The 20,657-nt window shown below is 28.8% G+C and overlaps 1 protein-coding gene across 1 annotated transcript in view; it reads right to left on the reverse strand.

Moving 5' to 3' along the window:
- LOC107438166 (B-cell lymphoma/leukemia 11A) overlaps positions 1-20,657 on the reverse strand; it is a 210,719-nt gene that overhangs the window by 56,835 nt on the left and 133,227 nt on the right. The window lies entirely within an intron of this gene.

Consider the following 20,657-nt stretch of genomic DNA (forward strand, 5'->3'; position numbering starts at 1 on the left):
ACAAATCAGCTAACTAGATCAAAGCGGAGAAAAGTATAATAAAGTATAACAGCTGTCTTATCATACATATATTTTTTAATAAATGCACAATAATATTTAATAATGTTTATTTATTATTTAATTAATCATGATAAGGTAATTTTATCATTATATCTTAGAGCATGGCATACAAACCATTTATTTGGTTAAATTAACTTTTCAGTTTTGTATTTATTTTGAATGTGTAGTAATGAGAACTTTGAAAACCAGAATTTCCGGTAAACTAATAACATATGAACGGAAAAATTACCAAATGAATGGTTAAAATACCGTATTTTTTTTTTTTTTTTTTTTTTTTTTTTTTTTTTTTTTTTTTTTTTTTTTTTTTTNTTTTTTTTTTTTTTTTAAATTAGAACTTTTTTTCTTACTAGAAATGCCATTACCTCATATTTCGGTAGTTTTACCAAAATTTTCTTCTCCGTGATAAAACATATATTTTCCTGTTTCATTTAGTTTGAATTAAATTTTTTCATGTTATTCATATATTAAATAACATTGTTTAAATGAAGTTCCATCTTACTCATTGGTAGTATTTATTTTTCATTACTAAGTTGTACTATTATGTTTCAATAAGTTTAATAGCTTAATTTAAGAACTTCAGTTCAAAACGTAAAAGTAATTTAGTCTTCGTTTAATTTTTTATTTTTTTAAATTTCAGAAAGTGATCACTCGTTAATGACACTTTGCTGTAAAGCCTTTAATGAAAATTATGAAAGTAATGAAGCTGATATTAAAATTTTTTTTATAAAAAAATTTAATTATAAAATTTTTAAAGTAAAGTGGTAATGTTTGAGTCACTTTGTGAAATAAAATCACTCAAACTATGTGTGTTGTGACTGTCTATAATAAGTATGATCTATTTAAATAAAAACTGATACATATTTATTTATAACTATGACAATTCTAGCTTAATCAGAAGAATTATGGCATCATTATCAGTACGTTTTGAATAATTTTGATTGTTTTGATTTGAGAAAATGCAGACTCAATGTTATTTATATATTTCTATGACTTAGCAGTTTCTTAAACTTTCTAGATTTAATCCCCACCCCTTTCGCAAAATAGTAAGGTATTCAGTGCACCTAACTAAATCTATAGATAAAAGCTAATTATTATTTTTTTTATTTTTAATTTTTGGTTCGGAGAAATTATTAAATAGTTTTTGAATTTTAATTTACTTGGATTGTATATTTGTACAAAGTTAAATGGAATAAGGATAAACCAAAAAACACTAATTATTCATTTCCCCCGGATTTTGTCTTTTTTTCCAAAGAGGAAAAAAAGGGAAGGAGATCTTTATCGATTTAGGAATTTATTGTTATGGTGATATATTTTTACGTGATTTGTTTTAAAATATTTGTGTTCAAACTATTAAGCTTATTTAAGCGAAAAGGCATATTAATAAAATTTATACTAAGTTACATTTAATTTAAACTGTTTTCAAAGCAAAGGAACAACTTTATTTGTTTATTTTAAAACAGGTTTATTTATTAATTATTATCACAAATCATTTTACTATTATAATTTATCTTAAATCGCAACGAATGAAAGAAAAATTCATTACGAAGAGGATTATATTTATAAACAAATTATTTATTTAATGTAGACTAAATATCCCCCTATAGCATTTCATAAATATTTCCTAAATGTAACAATATTATCTTCGATTAACTATTCAAATTTTGTTTTGAGTAATGAGTGTTATAATACTTGAACACATAAGTGAAACATTGTGTTCAAGTACTTAACGAATCACTTTCTATACTTAGCGAATAATAAAATTAATATTAATAAAATAATTTTGATATTTTCAAATTAAAATAGGGCCATAACTACGAAGGGAATTTTTTTATCATTTCTATACTTAATGAATAATAAAAATTAATGCCAATAAACTACTTCTGAACTTATTAGTTCAAAAGTAGTTTATTACCATTAATTTTTATCATTCATTAAGTATAGAAATGATAAAAAGTCTTTTTTTTCGTTTTGTGCTTATGACAATTATAATTGTCATGAGCACAAAATGAAAAATGAAACTTTTTATCATTTCCAGGCATAACGAATAATAAAAACTTATTTTAACTAAATAATTTTTTTAATTAATAATTTATTTAATGTTTTTGAATTAAAACATTGCCACGAACATAAAAGTAGAAAAAAGAACTTCTATCATTTCTAGGCTTAATCAATAAATAAAATTTAAATAATAAAAAATTAAAATAATAATAAAAATTAATGTTAATAAAATACTTTTGAACTTTAAAATTAAAACATTGTCATAAACACAAAAAGAAAAAAAAAACTTTCTAAAATTAATGTTAGTAAAATACTTATGAATTTTCCAAATTGAAACATTGTCATAAGAACAAACTGAGAAAAAAAAATTCTTTACTCAAAAATAAGAAGTCGTTTAGTGCTTAGTACTGTCCACACTTCTTATCCAACAGTTTTATTTTTCTTCTTTTTTACACATCATTTTTACGGCCTCACCTTTTATAAAAGTAACCCCTTCGGTTATCAGCCCTAAGTTGCAAATGTCCATATTTGCATATGCGGACTTTAGTCACTCAATTTTTTTTAAACTTTAGCCTCGGGCATATTTCAAACATATTTCCTCTGCAGCCCCTATTCCCCAAAAAAACTTTTTTCTCTGCTACTAAACTTAAATATCAGGAATGGACGATAGAGCGAGGAGAGGGAAAAAATAAAATAAAAAAGGCAAATAACTAAAATACGGAGGGAAAGGCCATAAAAAGGCCTCAGAAGGTGTATGACATTTTACCTCCAGTACAGAAGAAAAGAAGGTTGAGGCCCGAGGGGTGTTATTGTTACAAAACCTAGTCCCAAGGAATATGCAGATATAAATAAATACAGTACTTTTCTTGCACGTTCTATCAGATAGACACAGCGTTCAAAAACAAAGTTTTGAACGATAATTTTTTGAATTGTCTAGATAAGAGTTTGGGTGTTAAAATATACCTTATAAAAAGTTAAAAGCTGTTTTGTCGTTTGATAAACTGTGTACTAAATAAATGTAATTATTTTTTAAAAGTAGAATTTTTAAAATAGGGTGTGAGAAAGTGTCATTCTTTAGCGAGAAAAAAAAACTTGAAATTTAATTCATATTATTTTGTATTTGCCTTTGTAATTTATTTTATGTTTAAAACTTTAAAAAAATTGTGTAATTTGAATGTTAAAGCAGAAAAATATAATTAAATACATTGTTCTATTTAGTTCAATTCGAGTTATTGAAGTTTTCTAGGACAATTTAATTAACTTTTTTTTGTTAGCCTAGTTGAAAAAAGGTTTTATAGATAACAAGTTTCCATTTAAGATAGCCCATAGATAAGTAAATATTGTCATTATGATCATAATTTCTTTTGAATTTATTAGCTGTTAGTTTCGATTGTTCGTTGGTTTCGATACATCGATTTCTAACGAATGCTTTTTTTTTCATTGAAACTGAGATCATTATGACTCATATTTAAAGTGTTTGTATAAATAATGGATTCAACAATTTTAATTTTAGTCAGTATTTTTAAATTTTTTTTTAATTCTTAAAGATGCGTAAAATTAAGCCTGCAAATAAATATGTAGTTAGACCATTAGTATTTTACATATTTAATAGAAAAGGCAACATCATTAATCATAATTCAGATAAGTAACAGTGCTGATAGGTTGAGGTTAAAATTGGGTTTTGTTTAATATGAAACAGAAATTTAAATTGATATATTTTTATACAATTAAAACATCCACAACATGGAGGCTTTCAATACTTTTTCTTACTACTTATTGTTTTTGTCATCTATTAAGGAAAAATATGGATAGAAAATATTTAGCTAATTCTTATTCATATTATAGTTTCCATGTACACAATTTATTTACAATTTATAACTGACGTTAAACACCCGACCCAATTCTGAGTTTACGGCTATCAATATTCAACTCTTTAGCTTTGTAATTTTGGACTCAACCCAGAATACCAGGGAACACCAGTATCAAGCATTGGGACAAACTAGCCTTCGTGGATGACTTTCTTATGGAACTAACCAGCATTTGCGTTACACGGAGAGACAAACCACAAAATCCTCACATGGCTAGCCAGGTGGGAAGGGGAATCTAACCCACCACCTATCTTCCACTCAGAATATTTTACGTTAGCACTGTGATCGGTGGATTCGGGAGCTGAATTCGTGCCAAACAGCCAACGTTGAGAATCAAACCTGGCTTATCTCACTGTGAGACGAGCCCTCTGTTCCCTGAGCTACCGCGTCTTCCATACCCACAATGTTCGTGTTTTCTAATTTTAGTTAGAAAGGTTTGAGAATATATTTAATATAATTATAAACTCTCCGCTGAGATAAATATTTGACGACAACTGAAATTGTGGGTAATAACCTCAAAAACCATTATAAACAATCCTAAAATGTTATTTATTTATTTTATTTATAATCCAGCTAATCCTGAAGCAAATATCAGAGATTTACAAAGCTACTGTCATTTACATTCTTCTAAGACATATCTTTTTCAGCTCTAGTCAAGCTTGAACATAAAAGCGATCTAATAGACAGCAATTTAAGTATTAAATAAATGGCATTCAAGCTATATTTGGTCCTTCTTTCAAAAACGGACACGCGCCTCTTGGCGAAATTGAAATTACTTCCGGCTTCGCAACTTGGACGATTCATAAGAAAATACCTTAAAAGCCAAACTGATGGAACGTGATGAATCCTAAAACTATCCAGTTATGATAAATATCACTATTCTGAATTTCAGATTCGTAACAAATTTATATTTTTGTAGGTAAATAATGAAACCTTTAGGGTATTTTATACTGTGATTTTTATTTTCTAAAATGCAAAATTTTTTTGAATAAAATTACGAGGTGGTTATTTGAAAGAAACATACGGAACTTAGATCTCATTATATCGTTAGAAACAGAGTTTAGTCCATTTGTTATGCTTCGCGTCATGGTCTAATAGAATAACGAAAAAGTTCTGCTGGGCACCTAGAGTGTCGTTAGTTAAATTTAAATTATATAAAAGAAGAAAAATCTTTCAGTTTGCTTTTTTTGGTTGCAATTTACATGGCCATCTTTAGAGAATAAGGGTTGAAATTTGTGGAGGAAAATACTCAAGCCTCATTAAACTTATAATGACATTTGTGATTTTTTAACTTTATCTTTATTTGAAAAATCCTAGAATGACGTCAATATCTGAGAATGCAACAGCTGTTACTGCGATAAAAAATATAATCTTAATTAATTTAATTCAGTATCCAGTCACACTAATTTTTATCAAAGTACTTCTTCAATGAGTTTGATTGAATTTCGCACTGTTTTATCTAAAAATATTTTTATTTTTGTCAATATTATAATTTTTAATGTATTTTTTAGTGTTTGATTTATTTTTCTTTAAAATATAGCTGTACCTACTACGAAGTCAAAATAAAGTGGTATTAAAAAAAAGAAATTTCTGTTTTCCCCAGATGATGAAGTTTATGTTATTATTAAACTAAAAAAATAATTATTATGTAACGGAAAATAGTGTTTTTTTAACTCCCTTTGCCAAAAAGTGTAGCAATAAATTTGCAACTTGTACAATTATTTCAGTTATTATATGCAATAATTGCAAGAAATTTCATAAACCTAGCTTAAAGAATTATGAAAATATGGACATTTTTAAAAAATAATAATTTTTGTCTTACTTTTTTCGCTATAAGTTTAAAAATATTCAATAAAATTAAAAATTTGGTGCAGTTTAAAATTAATTACAAAATTATTGTTTTAAAATTTGAGAATAATTTGCGTAAAACTGCGCAATATGTGAATAATTAAAATTATTCTTTTATACTGCGCATGGGCGGAAGAAATTTAAAAAAAAATCTTAATTTTGTAGTGAATCGTATTTGGCAACTAATAAAACAAAAACCGGTTTGAATGTCATAAAAATTTAAAAAGTTTCAACGAATTTTCTAAGTAGTTTTCCTACTTTTTAAAATAAAGCTCAAAATGAAAAGGAGTCTTCCACAAATTTCATTTTGGACTATTAAACAAGATTTATTAAAAAGGACACCGGTATTGCTGGGGATCATCTCTCATAAAAGTATTTTTTCTATAACGCATATTCTTTTTCTTTTCAATCACATTTTGGTGTACGAAAGTTTATTGTGAAGTATTATTATTTTCAAATGAATTTTGTCTTATGGTGCAAAATAACATTTGTAGAAAACCCCTTATCATTTTCAGCTTTCTTTTAAAAAATACAAAAAAGTTTTATTAGTTGCCTGATACGATTTACTACAAAATTCAGAAAAAATTACTGAGATATTTATTATTAAACTATGAAAGTAAGACTTAGGTAATTATTATGAAAGCAACATATTTGAAATTTATTTTAAATAAAATAAACTATGTAAAAAAATGATCGATATCAAACTAGAATAAATTTGTTTAAACGACCACGTTTCAGATGTTATACTAAAACTCAGATATTTATTTGTAACAACCAATACACACTAAAACTCAGATAATTATTATTAACCTAAAAGTGGAAGCCTCTGGTTATTAATAAGTAATGATCATGTTTTTTTGTTTTAAACTTAATTTGTTTCAAAATTATTTAAAATAAAATAAATTATTTTAAAATAAATCAATATCTAATTAGAATAAATTGCTTTAAATGACTACTACAGATACTGTAAAAGGCAAACTTTAATGCATTAACGAATAAAACATGAGAAATGAATAGACTCAGTTGGTCGAACGCAATGCAATCAATTGTGTAAACTCTAGTATTGTTTTGAGTCATTTAATATCAATTAAATTTCAAGTTACATTTTATCTTTCCTACTACAGCCGTCTTTGGATTGCAGAAGGGAGTAATGTCGTAAATTTGGAACGCAATCAATAAAAGGGCAAACGTTAAAAGAATAAATTACTTTTTAAATCAAGTAATGAGAAGTAACAGTTACTTAAAGAAACTAGGTACTTTAACATTCATTGCATTATTTTACTTATCATATATGCTTATATGTGAACAGGTACGGATTAAACGAAACACATTCCAATGGCCTAGTACATTCTTAATGGTTAGGAGATAAATGTGAGAAGCAATTCAATTATAACCTTTATCACTTAAGTTATTTTTCAGATTAAATTTAGGTCAGCATTTATTTAGATCATCATCATTATTATTATCCTTTTTAGGTTTTCTTTCCTGTTTTGCTTAATTTAAAAATAAAGTGGAGAGTATTTTTAAAAATGTTTTTGAATATTTCTATAATTTTTTTCAAAGCTAAGGCATATGACATTTTTACTGAAAATGTTTTTTCTGTATTTTTTAAATGAAAAAAAATTTTCTGTTATGCACATGTATTGATTGTATTAAGAATTTATATCGAAACAACAAAGTAGTTAAAAAATATTTATAAAACCGAAATTCACTCTGAAGAAAATAGTTAACATAAATGCATAATTTAAAAAAAAAATTTAAACTTTCATGAACTAGAAATAAAAAAACCAGCGATGGGGACAATGAGTAGAGAATTGACAGAATAACTATTTTGTATATACTATCTGTAATGATTTTATTTTATTTCTTCGGCAGGGTTCGAGATGAATTTGCGCATATCTAAACCATTTTTATGATAAAAAATGTAGCTGTTTTTTTAGTATGTATTAGATTTTCGAAAAGAAATTGAAGTTATTAGAATATTACAAAATGTTTAAAAGTGAATGTGGCTTTACAAAAATCAATAAAAATGAGAAACAACTTAGCTTTATTGTGATTACATTGTGATTTTATATTGTTTTATTACTATTGTCATTCATTTGCTGGAAAGTGACCAGAACTTATTAAATTTTGTGAAAAAATTATTTCATTGTTCTAAAACTTACTTTTAATGCAAGGATTTGAGTTTGTAGGCCATTAAATATTTAAAAACATGTATTGTTCTTTTGGGTCAGCAGAATGACTTATGATTTATTTTATGATTTATTTTTTGTTTTGAAATGTTATCGGCTCTAACAAGTATAATTTAATTTTTCCAATAAGGTTCAATAAATAAATTATAATAATTTAAAAAATAAAACATTTTAAAACAATCTATTATAATTTAAATTTTTTTAACGTCTGATTCTTTTGAAAAGCAAAAGTGATTTTTATTTACAATTAATTGGTTATTTAATGAAGGAAAATGCATATAAAAGCTAGAAAATTAAATTGTTTTGTTTCTACAACGATAAATTTATTGGCAAATGCATAAACAATTAGTCCTATTCTCCAACCACTTACACTAGCATAATTTTTAGTTTATGATACAATGCATTAATTTATGCTCTATAATTTTATTTTTCAGTTAAAATAATATTAAAAATTGATTGCAAAAAAATTTCTAATAAAACAATAATAATTTTAATTTTTCCTTTTACTGTTTCATTTGCATTTTTTTTTCAAATTTCAAATTTTTGCATTTTTCTGAATTACATCTTTATTTCCAAGCGAAATTTAGTCCGTCTAAAAATTTTACTTTAAAAATAATGTGGAATTGACTTTTATCAGTTTACCATAAAAAAGGAGAGCAAAAACTTTAACTAAATTTATGTTTTTTAATTAATTTACTAACTATCATAGTAATTATAACTCATTCGTAACAATTTATTCTTCAATTAGAATGATTTAAGAGAATGGTTTTCAAACAAGTAAAACCAATTATTATTATTGTTTTATTTTTTACCACCAAGAATTCTTTTTATTTCTTTTTATTGAACATAATTTCATCTAGAATAGGTCGTTTATCGTCTCGGTAATGTTGATTTATAGTAGTTTATAACCCCAAGATCGACGTACAACAAACGATTGAGTCATAACTCTCTCTACCACTTGGACACCTGACGAATAAATTTGAAAAGAGAAAAGAAAATCGAATTTTTTTCGCATCTGGAAAGGTGGAACAACACGAGTCCAAGCTGAAATGGTCTTCCCACCCCCTCTTTTGCGTAGGATGGACAGAACATCATCCATTCCTTCTTCTCTCATGTCACCAACATGTCAACTGCCATGTCGTCCATGCCATCTGATGCAGCCATCTCAAAAATCTGCCTCTGATGTAAAGCTGTATAGATCTAAAAGATTGTCCCCGGTAGGTGGCTAGTCGAAGAACTGCAGGCTTTCAGATTTTAAAACGTTTTTTTTCCCCTTGAATTATTTGTTATTAGGGAATTCAATGAAGATGTTTACATTTTTTTTTATTCGAACAGAATAGAATGTATTTTAAATCTTTCCCCTAGATGTCTATTTTTAAACTTCGTTTTACGTTTTTATGCAGTTTTATTCAAAGCAATGTTGCTTGCTGTCTCACAAAATTAAATGAAAAAAATATGTAACTTAACAATGTAGGCAAAATCAACAGTACAAGAATTATAAAATAACTAAAAACTAACTTGTGTTCAATAATAGATTAATTACTTGCATTTAATTTTTTGTTTTGTTTTGGTGCATTAAAGCGATAAATAACGTTTCAATATTTAGATGCGATAGCTTTTAAACACCTTGTTTTAGATTCTAGATACGATAATCTTCTTAACGATGATTATTGTTTTAGCATTTAAATTGCATAATTATCCTTTCAATTTTTCGATACAATTTCAAAAAAATAACTAACGCTTCTATTATCATTTCTGTCTCTCTTAAATTCAAATGATATAGGATTCAGTTTATTTTAAGTTTGTGGTGTAATGATACTTGTACACTGTAAGTAAAAATACTAATAGTAATACAAGGAGAAACAAATTCTTGCAAAATTACCGTACTGTAGAGTAGTGACAATTCTCGTTAGAAAAAATAAATATTTTTGGTTAATAAACCCAAAATATATGGTATTTTAGCGATTCAGTCGGTAATTATTCCATTCATATGGCTAAGTGGAAATTCTGTTTTTCAAAATTGTTCCTGTTATTACACATTTAGTAAAAAATACAAAACTGAAAAGTAAATTTAACCGAATAAATGGTTTTATGCCATGCTCTAAGGTATCATGATTAAATTATCAAATTTTATCTTATTTACCAAATGTTATCGAATATTATAAAACCATATTTTATTGTTTATTATGCCATAATCTTTTCCAATGCGCTTTGGTAAAAATTACTGAGATTTTCGGTGTCCCATGAAGTCAAAAACACGATAAATTTTACTGTATTCTGGTAGTTTCGATCAAAAATTTTTTTTCACTGTGTAATAATAATGATTATTTATAATAATGCTGAAATTTTTGCAATAAAATGTTCTTTCAACTAGGGAACTCGTATTTTTTCCTGTAAAATCAATGTTTACAGAAAATATAAACGGTAGAAATATGTGGTTTAAATATAGGAAATGCTATCACTGGAATTTGATCCGGGAACTTTTATTTCAGAAGCTTCACTCTATCTCAACTATTAAGTTAAACCGTTGAAATGGTTTTAAAAACAAATGAATGATCATAGAAAACCTCTTGAAATGTTATATCACAGAAAAAGATTTTTAAAAACCTAATTTTCCATTTCAAATTATTTCAAACTTTGAATGGTACAGTAAAAAATATATTTTACAGTGATATTTTCCATAAAAGTTTCTTAAATTTTTTTCAGCACTGTCAAATTAGAATTATTAATATACAATTTTTAAATTAAAAGTTACTTCTTTTGTTTTTCTCGTATAAAAATTATTAAAACTCTTTCTTATTATTTTATTCAAAGCATTTCACGAAGTATCGATAAAATTGACGCTTAAAATATTCACCTTCTTAAAACGCTATATCAACGCTCATTCAAAACAAAACATAAAGTAAAGATTTTCAATAATAATTTAAGATTGTAAAAATACCACGGAGACATTACGGATTCTTTTTATGTTTTATGAGGCGAAATTCTATCGCGTAAAATGAAAAGTAAGCCAAGCCGTTTCGTCATCGCTATAAATCTGAACAATTATGTAAAAGTCATAAATTTTGCCATGCCAAGTATTGACAACTATGACTTTCAAAGAGTATAATATTTAATGAGGCTTTGACGCTAAACGCTAGACATTACTTACAATATACTTATTGAACGATTTCTGATATTTAACTAATACTTCTATACATAGAAATAAAACAAGTAACTCAAGGGTTGCTTTGGCGAAATACTTGGCGCGTTCATTTCAACCATTCATAATATTTTATGCAGAGTATATTCAGTTCCTTACAGAAAATGTCACAGAGTACTTATGCACCTTACAAAATTTGGACTCTACAGAAAAAGTATCTCACAGAATATGGTTCTACAGAATAAGCACCTTACAGAATATTGTTCTACAAAATAAGTACCTGACAGAATATGGTTTAGCGGAATAAGTCCCTTATAGAATAACTCAATGCAAGACCAGTCAATTAAAAAACTACAAAATATTCTGAAAAGATTTTGGAAGTATTAAGAAAATAGCAATAAATAATTTTGTGTTTATTGCTTAATACTAATTCGAGGGAAGTAATTTTTTGTACATACAAGTTATACTTATGCAATATTTGTCGTTGTAAGTTAGACAATTTTACCCAATCTTTAGTCAAGCGTCAACATTCATTGTTAATGCATTAAGCTTCAAATATAATGATACAGATAAAAGAAAAATGTGCAGCTTTGTGTAATGTGAATTATAGCAAATATTTAATCGAATAGCCTATTTCTCATGCATATATAAATTAAGACCATTAGCCCTAAATTATAAATTTGGGACTGATTGCCTAAAATCATAAAAAAAGGGAAATAATGTCAAGGTTATATAAGATCCTCAATACAACTTTCAAATTAAAAAAAAACTTTAAAAGAAGAAGATGAATTCTAATTAAAAATAGATATTAATTTGTAAAAGTATAAGAATGTTTGACATTTTTGTCATGTACATAATTAATTATTATTAGACGTCTAATTACGTTTATCGATTAACATCCTTTATTCTGTATAAGCTACCGAGTAAAAGCCAAAAGTAAAAAATAGTTTTAAGAATTGTTTGTGCAAAACTCGTGCAACTCTTAAAAAAAGTCTGTTTTACATTCAACAAATAAAAGTGATTTGGACATCATTTCCTGCACCGAGAAAAAAAAAGTATAGTTGAAACTACCGGACAATGGTAAAATTCGTAAAATTGCCTAAATTGTGTTAATATAATGTTCTTTTTACACGAGCATGTAGTATCATAAATTCTTATTACTGTAAATGGCTACATTGAACACCTAATTATCATGCAAACTGATTCTCCTTAAAATTGATTATGTGGTTATAATTTTAACAATTAACTAAATATTATAAATTAAATATTATAAATTAACATTTTCCCAGGATTTTAGCTAATTTGATTTGTTATAGACTAAAATGCAGGCATTACGATTGGTTAAATTGAATGATTTTTAATTGAATGACAAGTTAAAGTACATTATGATATTATGATACGTAAAAGTGTATGGTTTTTAACAATATATGTTAGAATGTAAGCAATATAGGTTAAAATTATCTGTGTTTCAAACATAACTTTTAATTATGCTCATATATAGAAAAATCATAGAGTATTTCGAATAATTTGCGGGGAAAAATTTAATTTTCTGGATCAAATAGTTAGGTTAATCATGATAGGTTTTTTTAAATGTTTAATTGGAGTAATTTTTTTAGTCGATGTATTTATATTCCACATTAAATATTATTCAAATTTTCATTGTAGTCGATTTTAAAAAAAAATTAAAAAATCCTTCTATATAGTAGTGATAATACAAAATAATTGATATTTTTTATTTTTATCTGAATTTTAAAATAGTGCTAATTCAAGCACAAAAAATAAGCGAAAAGGTTTACAAGCAGGAAGAAAAAAAGGCATCGTTAAAGTACTAATAGAAACATGTTATTTTAAAGTTCAGATGGCCAATTCGAAGTCTTTTCCACATTTAAATTTCCTTTTTTTCAACCCATATGAACAGGCTAAGATTCGCATCATTTGAATAATATGTATCAGCTCTGCTCAATTTAGTATTTGGCGTTTCTACTTTTTTCTGCTTATCTGAGCATCAAATACCTCGTGATACGATCTGCTGATTATGATATATTATAAGAAATGCAAATATTTGGCTATTATATTTTTTATTTTTAACACGATTGTTTTGAATCTTTTAAATGATTGAGCACCTCTATTCATGCTTCCAAAGTATGTTTCAGTACAAAATATCTGAAATTGTTTAAATTATAATCTATTTTTAATTTTATTTTATAACCATCGTTGAACAGCAGTCCCAATTTTTAGGTTTACAGCTACTTATGTTCAATTATGTAGCCTTGAAGTTTTGAACCCAATCCAGAAGACAAGGGAACTCCTGGATCAAGTATTGGGAGAAATTTGCCTTTGTGGAGGACTTTTTGATGGAGCTAACTCACATTTGCGTTACATGGAGAGGAAGACCACGAGGACCTCCCACGGTTAGCATAACGGCAAAGGGACTCTAACCTATGATCCGTCTTCCACTGAGGATATTTCACGTCGGCACTGTGGTCGGTGCAAGTCGGATGCGGAATTCGTATCAACTGGCCGCCGCTGGGATTCGAACCCGGTTCACCTCATTGGAAGGCGAAAGCTCTACATTCCTGAGTCATCACGGCTCAAATTATTACTATTGTTGAATACTGCTCCATTTAAAACTTTGAATCGTTTTGAACTCTTGTATGAATTTCGCTACTACCTTATTATTGTGCCATATTGCAGTGTAAATTAATCCTTCTCAGACTAGATTGCATGACAATATGGCTCAACATAAAATGAAACTTGTTTCAATTCCACACCTTATTAAATTTACATTAAATTTATGTATTAGAATTCACAGCATTGGTTTTACTGTTAAACTTCGAACCAATTTTTCTGAAAAAGTATTTTGCTTAGTTTTAAACAATATTTTGTCTTTGAAAACAATTCTAAATTTATTTTCGCGTTACTTCTATCATTAAACTTTTTAATAATTTATTTTAAGTCTGTATGAATTTTTTTAAATATGTATATGTGCTAGAAAGTATTAAGAACAAAATTTTAAACAATAAAAAAATGACATTTTATCTGGATTCTAATACAAAATGCAAGAAATTTGATGCCCAGTTCCTAAATATTAATCCTCGAACTAATGTTAAGCTGCTAGACTGAGTAATCGTTACAGCTGTTAAAAACTTTTAATGCACATTATGATTTTCATTTATATTGATAACATTTTTAATTAGATTGCTTCACTGAGAGAAAAAAAAGTATTGCAGAAACAACCACAATATGTAAAAATTTACAGTCTTTCTGGCTCTATGGGAACACCAAAAAGCTCGGTAGTTTTTACCGAAGTTCTTTGAGAAAGATTATGGGTAAAATTAAGAATAAAATAGGGTTTCATATTATGTGATAAAACTTGGTAAGTATGGTAAAATTTGGTAATTTTATCATGATACCTTAGAGCAAAGCATAACAACACCATTTTTCTTGGTTAAATTTTCTTTTACATTTTGTATTTTTTAATAAATGTGTGGTAATAAGAACTATAATTTTGAAAACCAGATTTCCAGTGAACCATTACTATATCAGTGGAAAAGTTACCAGATGAATGGTTTAAATATCGTAGATTTTGATTTTTAATACCAGAATTATATATATATATTACCAGAAATTCAATACAATACGTTAATTTGACCGAAATTTTTCCTCTGTGCAACGAATATTTTTGCTATTATTTTAGTTTTCATAATAGTTCAATAGTTAATATTTATGATTATAAGATTTTCAACAAAAATTATATAAATTTGTGAACTCCTTTTTGAATGCAAACAATAACGTTAAAAATATAGTTCTGAAACCGAAAGGGGATTTTTTTTTGCCTTAATAAATCACATAAGTTAAAAAAAAATATTTTGATGTTGCAAAGAAAGAAAGAAATCTATGCCAATTATGGCGATAAATTCTTTGCTTTAGCTTCTCAGTATGAAAAATCCACCCCTGTCTCTTCCCTAAGTTCAGTGTAAACGATCATCAAAGCATTTTATTTGCAAGGGTGGTTGCCGCTCATAAACGTGATTTTTATGATCGCTTCAAAGAGACGATTCTTGAAGACGGAGCGGAACGTAAAATATGCAAAATGGGAGGGCTGTCCAGAGTCCTTATCGTTGCGCAAAGAACTATGAAAATGAATTGGTAGAACTGGCCTTCTACAGTGCAAGGGAAGAGCCAGAAGAATGAATTTTCGGGTAGTCGGGCAATTTACGGGCACTCGTTAAAACGGTATTGTTTCAGTTCGAAATGGCCCAGAAATCGAGAGCTATCGAGTGATTTATGGATCATTCTTTACGTATGCCTCGATGGGGGTTTAAGAGTCTGTTTAACTTTGAATTAAAACTTCCAAATTCGTTCGTAAACTTCAGGACTAAGTCTTGAAGTCTACGAATTGTTAGAAAGAATAGGAAATACGTTTAGTCGAAAAAAAAAACGTAAGAAATAGTTTATAGATTGATTGAAAGAAAATGTCCCAGAGTGAATCTACGTGAAATGTCAGTAAATTTCTATGAAATTTTTGTCAAATAGGATTCAGCTTTTTTTTTTCTTTCTTTCCTGAACAGATTCTAGTGCAAATTATCTGATAGTATCATCTTTAGGCTTAATGTTTTATTAGATAACCAGGGTGTCTTAGCATGAGTGTAACAAATCTTTGGGAGAAAAAGTGCTCATTTAAGCTACGTTGAATCACAGTATTGAATTTGAAATGTAAAAACTAAATGAAATTATACTAAATACATGAACCAAAAGAGTAATTTATTAAACCTTAGTTCCGATTTTCATTAATTTTAAGCTATGGAATTTCGTTATATTTAGCCGTTACTTTTGAAATACGTTATACGTTTTCTCCAAACTTACAGTGTGCGTAGTAATATGCCAGAGAAATAAGCCTTAAAAATATTTTATTTCATAACCGGCTTTGAACGCTGGACCCAGTTCTGAGTTTACGACTGTCAATGCTTAACCCTATCGTAATTTTGAATCCTACTCAGAAAACAAGGGAACTCCTGGATTAAGTACTGGGATAAACCTTTCTTCGTGGAAGACTTTGTGATGGAGATAACCCGCAGTTACAGTAAATGGAGAGGGATATCCTCATGGTTAAACCAACTGCAAAGGGATTCTAACTCTCGATCCGTCTACCACTGAGGATATTTAGCGTCAGCAAGATAGTCGGTGTGAGCCGGAAGTAGAATTCGTATCAGTCAGTCACGACTGGGATTCAAACCTGGTTCACCTCATTGGGAAGCGAACGCTCTATCCCCTGAGCCACACAGCAGCCCATTAAAAGATGTTAGTATTACTTGCATCCTTGAGCAACAGATGTAAATGAATGCTGCATTAAAAGCATACAAACAGGCAAACAAAAGTCAGCTGAATAAAACACCAATGGATTTCCAACCACGAAAACCTAAATAAACGACTTGTATTTAAAGTAAAGTAAAGCAATCTCTTTTTCAGCCAACTTGTAATTTAACCTTTCTTAAAATTGAAAACAATTCGTTCTTCCAACTATAAAATGGTTCTAATGTTTATTTTCTATTCAAAGAAATAAATACTGTAAGTATTCAATTTTTTAAGAAAAGTTTTCTTAAGTGATAACTGGCTACATAAATTCCTCTCAGAAAAATATGAATTCATTTTGCAAAATATGCAACGAAATGCAGTCATAAAACGCAATTGCTTAATAGTAACAACTTATTAATTCACCAAAGTGGCATGATTAGATGAGGATTCTGGGATACTTTATACCACATTTAAACTCATACGGAACTATTACTACACGCTAGTTTATATCATATTGCTATTGCCCATTGCATAAAAAAAACATGCAGTATCCAGTTCTTAACGAAATTAATTTTAAACGACAATTAATTACATATTTTTCTTCCAAAACCATTAAGAATTAATGCGGTAAATTGGGTAATGAGATCTACTCGTAGGAAGAAATTGCTTAATAATAAAAACTCGTTTACCCGCCAAAATGGCATGATTAGTTGGGGATTCTGACACACTTTATATCACACCTAAACACTTACATAGCTGTTGCCACACATTTGTCTAAATAATATTCCCGTTGTCCATTACGACCCAGTGTGGTAAAATCAAAAGTGCGTCATTCCCTTTAAAAGCACCACACCTTTATATTCTAACATTTGGAGTCTGCTGAAAGGGAGTGGGAGAGAAAGTTGTTGAATTACTCATAGACATATAGAAAGTTGCAAGGCCTTAAATGTCCTCCTACACCACCATGGTTCCACATAAAAAACAAGAATTATAAAACCATCAATTTCTTCCCCTTATTATTGCAGAGGGCGGACGAGGCAAATGGATCCCTTGAATGACATTACTAAAGGCTGCCACGGCCCATTGCAGATGGACCTCAGGTAAGCGACACCCTTCTACAAGAAGTTCTGCCTGACCTCTGGCATCATTGAAGAGTGGCTCTCATTACGCCCTCTTTCCTCTCGTCGTCGGACCTCGCCCTCATTGTCCTACCAGGGTGTCCCCACCTTATGCCTCTCTGACCGTGAACCGTGCTGACAACGACACAAAATCTGTGTCCGAATACACCCGCGCTTGACCTGGATGGCTTCAAGACACCCAAGGAAAGTAGATGGAATTCTGTCACCCAGAATGCGTCACTGACGGTGTACAGGATGTCATTGAGGAAAAGAAATTAACAGATGTTTAGATTTGTGGGATGCTTAAATGATTCTATTTAATTGCTTGGCATAGTTTTGTCGTTCAACTGGCAAATGAACCAAAGCCTTTAATTGTGTTTATTTATGAGTGATGTGAAGTTTAGCGGTAAAGATGGATTCACCTCAGATGTTGTAGATTCGATCTCAATCTTACATGCCAAAGGGGTTGGGTTGTTTTCAGTGGTTGATAAACTTTGCCCTAAAATACGTGATGGTTTCTTGATGATAATTCGTATTTTATACTGGTCATATGAGGACAACGCTAGAATTCAAGTATAAGGAAATCCACTTAATAAATAGGCACACAAACTGATTAGAATCATATCTTTGATAAAATGTGTATTATTCTTCCTATCTGTTACCAAATGGGCAACAACACACTCTTTAGTAGGAAACCTTTCTACCTTTGCTGCAGAATGCTAAACTGTTCACTTCCTTCATATATAACGAAGTCTTTTTTAAAAGTTAAAAAAATATACAACTTAATATTATAAAACTATGCAAACAGATAATGTGATTGTTGTAAAAGAGATTAATAAACGCATCTCGCACCGTATGACTAAAACCTTGCGACACATTTTCTATTTGATTTGATGAGGATATCTTTCGTCAGCACAGTAGTCGGTGCTAGTCAGTTGCGGAATTCGTATCGACCAGCCATCATTGGGATTTGAACCTAGATAACCTCATTGGGGAGGCAAGAACTCTATCCCCTGAGCCACCAAGGCTCTTCATTATAATTATTGAAAATCTCAAGTAAAATGTTTTATACCCAGCATCTACCAGGAGAAGTTCGTTTATAATTTCCGTAAATATAGGCAACGCGACAGCATCAACAAGGAATATTTAATACAATTGCTCCTCTTGTTAATGTTCTATTATGTAACATCTAAAATTTTTAAATCATTGTGTTTTAGAAATCTGCTGAATTGCACATTCTATAAATGTTGATTGAACAAAAAACTTTAAACAAATTCGTAATGCAAGAAAAAATATTGTTTTTTTAGTAGTAGATTTATGGATGTAAAGTTATGGAAGAGAAAAAGATAAGGAAAGAGAAGAAATAATAAATAAAAATGAAGCAAAATATTTCATCTGCAATAAAATTATTTGAATAACTTCGTCATAGAGCATAATGACATGAATATGTTACTCCGCACAGACAGACTGGTAGAACGAATAATTTTTTTCGGAAGATCTTAATCATGCAAGTTATCGTAATAACTCCATCCCCAACCCCGATGTGCAATTATTCTTGTCTCAAGTGTTTCGTCCGCACACCATCTAAAAAATCGTCTGGTTCATCGCACATGCAGATGCGGTAGACAAATGGTTAAGCTGAACACCATTTTAATAAGTGGGTTATTTGAAAAGTAGAGTGTGTTAGAACAATTCATCAGAGAATTGCGAATAAATATACTTTCCTGAATAATCAAATTAATAAGTTAATTTTAGTAATTATAATGGATCATGTGAATATTGAATCGAATCAATAGAATCAACTCTTCGAATCACAAAACTGTAGAGCAGTGATTTCTCAGGGCATGGAGCACTTGCCACCCAATGATGTGACAAGTGTTCAAATCCCGGTCGATACGAATTACGCGCTCAGCTCGCGCCGACCACCGTGCTGACATAAAATATTTTTTGTGGTATAAGGATTACAGGTTTGAGTCCCCTTGCCATCAGGCTAATCGTGGGAGGTTTTCGTTCTTTTCCTCTCCAAGTAACGCAAATGAGGGTTAGTTTTATCAAAAAGTCCTCTACGAAGGTAAATTTCTCTCAATATTTGATCCATGAGTTCTCTTGTCATCTGGATTGGGTTAAAAATTTGTCGGTTGTTCGATAGTTATAAAATCAAACAATTGCGCTTTTGAACTATTTAGTGTAATTTCTTGCATTTCTGTTGAAATTTTATGCAAGATTTTTTTTTTATCTATACATTCGGGGAGAAAAGTTATATAATAAATTAATTGTTTCGAAATATTTTGTTTGTGTAAGATATCGTAATCAAATCAACTTCTGTGCTTTAGTTAATTCTGGAGTATTTCGTCTGAACACTATTTTAATAATCACTTGATATATAACGCGCGGAAGCTGTTAATGATGTGACGATGTGGGATATATGAAAAAAATATGTGAAGGAAAATGAGCCAACCGAGTATTACAAGTAAAATAATTAGTTTACGTTCGAGAATCGAAAAACTAATTCAAATCATTTGAATTAATTCATTTTTCGTGATTCGAATCGGATATCGGTAAGGCGAATATGGAATTAAAAGATTTCAACTGGTGAATTTTAGTCAATGAACTTAATACGAATCACGAAATTCGAAACTGCCAATTTAAGTCAAGAGATTGAAATTATTGAATTCAATTCATTTTAAATTGAATCAACGAAGCATATGGCAACTAAGAGTTCAGTTTATTTAAATGAGCAGCTATAAAAAGTTAAAATTAGGTGCAAAATAATAATTCAAATCAACGAATTACTTCAATAAGTTAATGTATTTGAATCTCCAAAACAGTATTTAATTCTTTATCACTGTGGAAGTTTTGAAAAATGAAATGCTTATTTTCAAAAATACTGAGGAACAGTTTGAGTGTAATTTTAGAGTTTGAAAAAAAGAGTAGATAACCATTTTTTTGCAATAGAACATTTCATATTTGCAACCACTTATAGTAAATTTTCGATTAGCAACTAGATCAGTTGCCATCTTTTTTTTCTTCTTCAATAATATTTTAAACTTATCTAAGCTTTTCGTTAGCGGTCATTTCATTATTATTACAAAAATGCAAAACTATTGGAATATATATAAGCAATCTCTTTTTCAGC

The sequence above is a fragment of the Parasteatoda tepidariorum genome, chromosome 8 (genome assembly GCF_043381705.1).
Source record: "Parasteatoda tepidariorum isolate YZ-2023 chromosome 8, CAS_Ptep_4.0, whole genome shotgun sequence".
In the NCBI taxonomy this organism is placed as follows: Eukaryota; Metazoa; Arthropoda; class Arachnida; order Araneae; family Theridiidae; genus Parasteatoda; species Parasteatoda tepidariorum.